Source organism: Balaenoptera acutorostrata, chromosome 15 (assembly GCF_949987535.1).
Source record: "Balaenoptera acutorostrata chromosome 15, mBalAcu1.1, whole genome shotgun sequence".
Lineage (NCBI taxonomy): Eukaryota > Metazoa > Chordata > Mammalia > Artiodactyla > Balaenopteridae > Balaenoptera > Balaenoptera acutorostrata.
The window spans coordinates 22,090,310-22,097,814 of record NC_080078.1 but is presented as its reverse complement, the minus strand read 5'-3'; positions in this window follow the sequence as shown (position 1 = coordinate 22,097,814).

The window sequence follows — 7,505 nt, the reverse complement described above, 5'->3', positions numbered from 1 at the left end:
GTTTTTCTTGGTTTTTCTCATCTATAAAACAATAATCTTTATCATTACATAGTTGTCATCAGTTTCAAAGAAAATGCATGTTAAAGATGCTTTATGATCTAAAACTTAAGAAAATCTTCGTTACTGGTATGAGAATTTCTTTAAAAACTTTCAGAATTTTAAGAAATTTGAACAATATACCATAACTCTACATGGTATATTGAACACATATTTAGGTCCATTTGCTCCTAAGTCTCCACTAAAATGACAGGAAAGAGATTTTCTTAATGGCATAAGCCCATGAGGGTGAAAAGGAAGAGGCATCAACAGTAACAAAATTTTGGATGCTGGAAAGCAGATAGACTGTGATTGAGTTAGCAGACCCAAGAAGGCTGGATCCTAGGTCAGCAGTAGGAAAATCTAAGAACCCAGTTTTCATCATTGAAGACCCCCCCCCACCACCAAAGGCTGAAGAATTGGCACCAGGAACCTCTGGAAGGGGGAGTGAAATGGGGCTAAAACTGTAGGTTCAGTTGAAAGACAAAGCATCAGACCTCTAGACCCACTCAGCTCCCCTGTGTAGCCAGCCAGCTGCCACTCCATCACCCTGCAGAAGCCTAGGACACCAGGCACAGTAGAGAGTGAGACTACTCTACTGAAAGGAGGGTTGGTGGAAGTTTCTGTATTGGCTGTAGAGTGTCCACCAGCCTTCTTTCCTCCTGTGCTGCCAGACACTGGCAGCTGACTTTGTCCCTCCTGGGGGAAGGCAGACAATTGAAGAAATTTCTTGGGAATCTGACTAGCCTAAGATAAAAGACTTAAGGTACTTCCTCCTAATGAAACAGGCTGGCCAGAGCACCTCACAAAAAAAGCCTCACCCACCAAGTCCTGCCCACACCTACAGAAATTCCCAGATAACATATTAGAGTCCTGTTGTTAAACTTGAACAGCCACCCAAAGATCCATATGTAAGGAAGGCATTTCATATAACAGAAAGATAGAACCAAGAGCAGACAGCATCTTGGAAGAAACAATATGCCTGGAGAAGAAAACTTCAAGTAATAAAAAACTATCAATGTCCTTAGATAAAATATTTTGTCCATGAAAAAAGGATCAAGATGTGATTCTAAGAATTCACACAGTTTTCCCAGCACCACTTATTGAAGAGGCTGTCTTTTCTCCATTGTATATTCTTAACTCCTTTATCAAAGATAAGGTGACCATATGTGCGTGGGTTCATCTCTGGGCTTTCTGTCCTGTTCCATTGATTTATGTTTCTGTTTTTGTGCCAGTACCATACTGTCTTGATTACTGTAGCTTTGTAGTATAGTCTGAAGTCAGGGAGCCTGATTCCTCCAGCTCTATTTTTCTTTCTCAAGATTGCTTTGGCTATTTAGGGTCTTTTTGTGTTTCCATATACATTGTAAAATTTTTTGTTCTAGTTCTGTGAAAAATGCCATTGGTGGGCTTCCCTGGTGGCGCAGTGGTTGAGAATCTGCCTGCTAATGCAGGGGACGCGGGTTCGAGCCCTGGTCTGGGAAGATCCCACATGCCACGGACCAGCTGGGCCCGTGAGCCACAACTACTGAGCCTGCGCGTCTGGAGCCTGTGCCCCGCAACGGGAGGGGCCGCGATAGTGAAAGGCCCGCGCACCGCGATGAAGAGCGGTCCCTGCACCGCGATGAAGAGTGGCCCCCACTTGCCGTAACTAGAGAAAGCCCTCGCACGAACCGAAGACCCAACACAGCCAAAAATAAAGAAATAAATAAACTCACTGGCATGCAATTTAACAACCCAAAGTTTCTAAAAAAAAAAAATGCCATTGGTAATTTGACAGGGATTGCATTGAATCTGTAGATTGCTTTGGGTAGTATAGTCATTTTCACAATGTTGATTCTTCCAATCCAAGAACATGGTATATCTCTCCACCTGTTTGTATCATCTTTAATTTCTTTCATCAGTGTCTTATAGTTTTCTGCATGCAGGTCTTGCTAGAGCCTGTCATACAGAGTGAAGTAAGTCAGAAAGAGAAAACAAATACCGTATGCTAACGCACATATATGGAATCTAAAAAAGAGGGTTCTGATGAACCTAGAGGCAGGACAGGAATAAAGACACAGACATAGAGAATGGACTTGAGGACACAGGGAGGGGGAAGGGTAAGCTGGGACAAAGTGAGAGAGTGGCAGGGACATATATACACCACCAAATGTAAAACAGCTAGTGGGAAGCAGCCACATAGCACAGGGAGATCAGTTAGGTGCTTTGTGTCCCCCTAGAGGGGTGGGTTAGGGAGGGTGGGAGAGAGACGCAAGGGGGAGGGGATATGGGGATATATGTATACGTATAGCTGATTCACTTTGTTATACAGCAGAAACTAACACACCATTGTAAAGCAATTATACTCCAATAAAGATGTTAAAAAAAAAAAAGAATTCACACAGCAAAGAGCTCTTGTAAATCGAATATACCCTTACAAAAATGAGTAACTTATTAGAAGGGTTGGAAAATGAAGTTGAGGAAATCTCCCAGGAAGTGGAACAAAAGAACAAAAAAAGCTAAAGAATAGGAGAGGAAATTCTAGGAGCTAGAGGAGCACGCACTCTGGGCTGTACAACTGTTCCACGATGGAACCATTATAATTGTTACCATTTTTGCTTTGTGGAGAAATTAGCTAAGAACAGCCTAAGATTATGTATGTGTAGTTTTTAATGGTCTTTCCTTGGCTTTTTAAAATTTAGGACCAGAATTCTACGATCCTAGTTTCAAAGTCAAAATTTTCATATAGCCTTTTACTAGAAATTAAGCGTACATGTAGATATAGATATCATTTTTACTGAATTATATTTAGCATATAGATTAAAATGTAAAGAAGTGTAACTCAGTCCTACCAGTATGCAAATCATTTAGAAGTAAGCAAATGCTTTCATTGTAATACAGTGAAGGTTCCAAAAAGGTTTGCTTTCTTTTCTCCTACCTTGACATACTTATCAGTATTTAAGATCACCAAAAGGAATTCATAAGTCTGGTTAGGACTGAGTTTGGTTTTTTTTTCCTTTTATGAGCCATTTGAGGTATCCATTTGTTTTTCTTCCTACATATATTTCTTTCTGACTTCATGCACAATTTTAGTTTTTCCAATTATAAAGGAAATTAGTTCCAAAGAATTAGAGCTCTTAATACTAAGTAGTATCTACTGGAAAAAAATAAATGTAGTAGTCTTAACTAAAAGAAAAGAAAAATAATTTTTTTTATAAGTCTAGGAGCCCAGCTTAAAACAGAGTTAGAGAAAGTAGAGGGGAGAGAATCTTTTTTTTTTTGCACAGCATGCAGGGGTCTTAGTTCCCCTAGCAGGGATCAAACCCATGCCCCCTGCAGTGGAAGCGCAGATTCTTAACCTCTGGACCGCCAGGGAAGTCCCCAAGAGAGTCTTTAAAAAATGTTGAGAACATTTCTTGGGACTGAAGGATGTGTGTCTCCAGAACAATAGGGCCCATTAAGTATCTAGCACAATTGATAAAATTAGACCTATGCCAAGATTCATCTTCATGAAATTTCAGAACACTGAGGACAGGGAAAAGATCCCGGAAACTTTCAGAGGGAAAGAACAAGTTTCATACAAATGACTGAGAATCAGAATAACATCAGACAACTCAACGGTAACACTGTAAGTTGGAAGCTGATGGCTTCTGAATTCTGGGGAAAATACATTTTAACCTAGAATCATATGCCCAAACTATTAATGAAGCATAAGCGTGAAATAAAGGCAATTTCAGACATGTAAATTCTCAAGAAAGTAACCTCTCAAATACTGTTCCTCCAGAAGCCACTGGAAGAGTTGCTCTATCAAAAGAGGGCCAGTGTGGGGGGAATAACAAGAAATGTGTGAGGTCCAGCATAAGAGTGAGACAAAGTCAGTGCCCAGGTGAGGGTGAAGGGCCATCTCAACATGGTGGCCTTACCATAAACCTAGAGTTTAGGGCCCCTGTCAGGATGCTGTGGGAGACATGTCTTCAAAAAGTTGAAGCGATAGAACACCTCATGTGTCTGTGTGGCAAGGATGGACAGTTTGAAGTTGAATTAGGGATGAATTCATAGAAAGTAGGTACATTTTTTTAAAGGTAATTATTAAGTAAAGAATAAGGTAAACAATATTTTCCAGAAAAGGAAAAATAATCATAGTTGAGTACGTAGCTAAGCTCAAGCTTAGTGAGTAGCACTTACTAATTATTGTTCAAATGAAATTACGAGACAACACTTTTAGGAGGGTTGAGGTGTTTGTGATGGCAGAGGTGGGATGATTAAGGTTAAATTCTTATCTTCCTTAGCAGGAAGTCAATAGGAAACGCCTAAAGCTGAAAGAGAGAGAGAGAGAGAGAGGGAGAGAGGGGGTGAGAGGGAGGGAGGGAGGGAGGAAACAAAAAAAGCAGCAATATGTTGTTTAGACAAATGGAGAGAAACACAAAAAGAATCAGCTAAAAGTTGGAAGTGGTTCCCTGGCGTGGAAGGAGTAGGCATACTGTTCATTTTGATAACAAGCCTTGTAGAATTGATATTATACACATGAAGAACTTTGATAAAATTATCAAAGTAAGAATTTTATTTATTATTACTTTGTATACACATGTTTAGTTTTCAGCATTTAATTTTTCACTTGCGTATGTCTTAGCTCCTCAGTGAGATGGTAAGATCAATAATGAGAAGGGCCATGTTTTATAGTACTTTGAGTCTTACATAGAATCAACCAAACTGTCTTTCCTTTAGTAGATTTGATGTTTCCTTCATTGCAGCTCATCCCGATGCGAATGGTGTCATGGTCCAATGTTCCGTGGAGGTTTTCACATCATCCGATCCTGCGATATTTTTGGAGTAACACAGCTTCCTCTTACATTTTATGTCTGTTCCTCTTCTTGCCAGGCTCTTAGAAAATTGGTGTAATCTCTCAGTTATCTTGACCGCCATCTCATAAAGGCTGATTCCATAGGCTAGTGCCAGCATTCACTAGGCTTTCAGTGATAGCCTGTGGTGGTTCTAGATGTCAACTTGGCTAAGCTGAACCGCATTTTCAAGAATTCCCTTCCCGGTATGTCCAGCTAGAGAAGAAACCGCAAGAGAAATTTGCAGGGGGCAAATTTGCAGAAGGCCCTGTTTCCTCTAGAGATTGATAGCTTGCAGAGCTCAAAGTAAGAATTTTAAATGTTTACTAAGCTAAAAATACTAAATTAAATTTGCTAAGTTAAAAATTCATTATGGTAATTCATATATTGAGCATCTACTACTATGCTTTGTTGAATCTAAGACACCACTGATCTTAAGATGCACCATTATTTTCTGTATTAATAAGAAAAAAAACCACTGAAAATAAACTGTATGCCATCGATCATAAGATGCAGGTCAATTTTAGAGATATTAAAATGTGAAAAAAAGATGTCTTAGAAATAATGATATATGGAATGCCAGACATTGGGCTGGACATACACAGTCACCTTCTAACCCTGCAACAAACCTCAGTATTATTGTGACCATTTTACAGATGAGAAAAATGAGGCTTAAAGGTATCCCATAGCGAAAGTATTTGATAAGAATGTTTTCATTCATCAAGAAGGAAAGGTGGAGGTTTGAAGCTCAAACACCATCATAGTTTCAACATAAATGATGCCAACTGTAGCTGCTGCTGCATTATTCCCATGATCTACCAGCACAGGACACAGGAGTGTGTTTGAACAGCTGAAACTTAAAGGTATTGAAGGAAGGGTGCCAGCAGTAGTGGAGCCTTCAGCTTAACTTGACTCAACACAGGAAATCTCACTCGGGTCTGTCAATTTGGGTGGACTTTTAAGTGGCCAAGGTGTAAGATGACTGCATGTGGTCCACCAGGGAGAGTCCTAGTTCACTCCAGGGTCCCAGTTCTCCTTCTAATTAAGTATTTGTTTCTGACAGAAGTGCCCTGGTCACCTTGCTGAGGGTGTGTGCTCTGCAACAGCAACTAAACTGTCTCTTCTGCAAAAACAAGGTTCCTTTTGGGGAGGCCTAGGTGATCAGGGGGGTTCCTTGGTTGTAGGTAACAGAAATTAACGCTAGCCAACATTAGCGAAGAAGCAATTTTTTTTGAGAAGGAGGTAGCTTATATACTGGAAGGTGAAAGGGAAATAATCAGGCCTCAGAAAGGGAGGTCTCAGGGCAAATGTGGGGATCTAGCAGAAGGTAACAGTCTGGAAGTTTCCTTCCCAGCCCCACTAGTGAGCTAAAGCCTTGTGTCTGCTATCCAGATTCAGATTTCCAGGATAAAGCCTCCGAATGGCCTAATTTGGATCTTGTGCCTGCCCACTTTGTACTTTGATTGACAGTTCCTTGAAGACCACAGGGAGGTTGTGGTGGGGTGGGGAGGGATAAACTGGGAGACTGGGATTGACACATACACACTGCTATACATAAAATAGATAACTAATAAGAACGTACTGTATAGCACAGGGAACTCTACTCAATACTCTGTAATGACCTATATAGGAAAAGAATCTAAAAAAGAGTGGATATATGTATATGTATAACTGATTCACTTTGCTGTACAGCAGAAGCTAACACAACATTGAAAACCAACTATACTCCAATAAAAATGAAAAAAAAAAAGACGGCAGGGAGGAGTGTTTCCTCAAAGGAAAATCAGCATTAGAACCAGAAAAGTGGGGTAAGGATTCTGGGAAGACAAAAACAACAGATTCCCACTCAGAGAGTATTCCCTTTGGGGAGGAAGAGGAAAAGGGCCCTGAAGATTAGAGGGAAGTGTTAAGGAAAGCTTTTCAAATGGTTTTTTTGCAAGCCTATGCCAAAATTTTTATTACAGTCTTCTTGCCAGTGTAACTCCTCAGGGAGGCTAGTTCAAAGATCCACACTTGGTAGGGACATTTTTAAAAAATTACCTTTTATTACAGTATCACCTACATAGAGTAAACTGTACAATCTTAAGTGTAGAGCTTGCTGAATTTTAGAACATTTGCAGAACTCTAGAAAGCTCCCTCGGCCCCCCTCCCCACCCCCAACAAGGGTGACCATTCTTCTGACCTCTATTTTGGTAGAGACATTTTATAGGACGAGAGAATGATTAAATTATCATTGTTAGATGAGGGAGAGAGAGAGAGAGAGAGGGAACGTTCCATTAAAGTCCACTATTTTCTTGACTGACAAACAACAGTCAGCTGGTTGATGGGTACAAAACTAGTTTCCCGGTATAAATCTTAATGCTAGTAAATTTCATAAGAAAAATGGTTAAGCATTTTATCAGGAATGTTAATTTCTTTCCAGAGGGAGAGTCACGCAGTGCGGTTTGGTCTCAGACCAGGTTTGGGATGATATTCCTTTTGCAGGGGCAAGGGAGTGAAGATTGGAGGGGATCCAGGACAGAGCCCCCATGTCCATCCCCACTGCCCACAGCTGAGGGGTTATGATCTGGAGACAGACACCCTTCACCTGACAGCCTCCAGATTGAGGGTGGGTGACAGGGGCAGTGTTTGATCTGTGGTGCTTGCCCT